This window comes from Oryctolagus cuniculus, chromosome 6 (genome assembly GCF_964237555.1).
Source record: "Oryctolagus cuniculus chromosome 6, mOryCun1.1, whole genome shotgun sequence".
NCBI classification, from domain to species: Eukaryota; Metazoa; Chordata; class Mammalia; order Lagomorpha; family Leporidae; genus Oryctolagus; species Oryctolagus cuniculus.
Window position 1 is genome coordinate 35,412,574 of NC_091437.1, and position 1,193 is coordinate 35,413,766.

Here is a 1,193-nt window from a genome sequence, read left to right on the forward strand (position 1 = left end):
TTAAAAACCCAATATCCTTAATCTAGCACTAGAGCCTTGTTCTACTATACCACACCCATTGATGTGCTTTAACTTTATCATTTCAATAACTTACATGAACATCGATACCTTGGAATTCAGAATTGGCACTGGTGTATTCTATATTCACCAATACATATCCCTACTATTACTAAATCTCCACTCTCACTGTTGTGAGAGCATTCTGCTCTCTAACTCCTGGGAAAAGCTGAATAACAAAAGATCTGCACCACCCTGGGTTTGCCTGCCTATTTACCTTTCCATAATTTCAGCCCACTCTCCCTCTGACTCAGCTTTCTGTCTGCCAAGCCCGGCAATGACTTATAGAAATCATCTCCTGCCACCTCTTTTCTCCCAAGGAGAATAGGATTAGCAAGCAGAACACTTGAACACAGGGCAGCTCCTCTTCAGTTTGTTTGTCTGGTATTAAAAGGAGAAGAGAACTAGCTTAAAGTCTGAATTGAGTTCATTCCCACAGGTACCTGCCCAGCCTCTAATACCCAGGTACACATCAAGAATGTAGACTCTGCTTGGCAGTTCAACTGGTCCAGCTTCCTTAATGCAAGTGGTTGCTTGTCTAACTCTGTGTCATCATTCCAGATCTTGTCTTCCAATTTTATAGTGAAATAGTCAATGAAGGGAGTCAGCCTAGATTAGTGTATAGTCACCCTGTGTTTGCATCAGACAAAATGTGGATTGAATCCCAATTCTGCTACTTACTAATTATGTGACCTTGGGCAAATTATTTAATTTTCCAAAACTTCAATTTCCTTCTCTGTAAAATAAGGATGAAGATGCCTATATGAGTGTGTTGCTGTAAGTATTAAGTAAAATAAAACATATAAAGCATTGACATCCTATTTGACACACATTGATCTATAAAGTAGAGTAATTGTATTTTGTTTAATAAAAAATATGTTGAACATTTACTTTGAAAAATGCTGTGTGTGGTGCTGTAGATGTAGATAAAGAAGGAGACACGTCCCTGTTCTGAAAAGAACATTGCGAATTAGTGGTAGAAATAGAAAATATCAAAGTAGTAGAAGAAAGAATGAAAGGGGTTAAATAATGGGAAAAGAATTGAGTGGGGATAAAGTTGGAACAACATTGCTGGGAGGAAGGTCCACCTGGAAGCCCCATTGTCAACGTATGGGAAAGACTTTGGTATTGTGGCC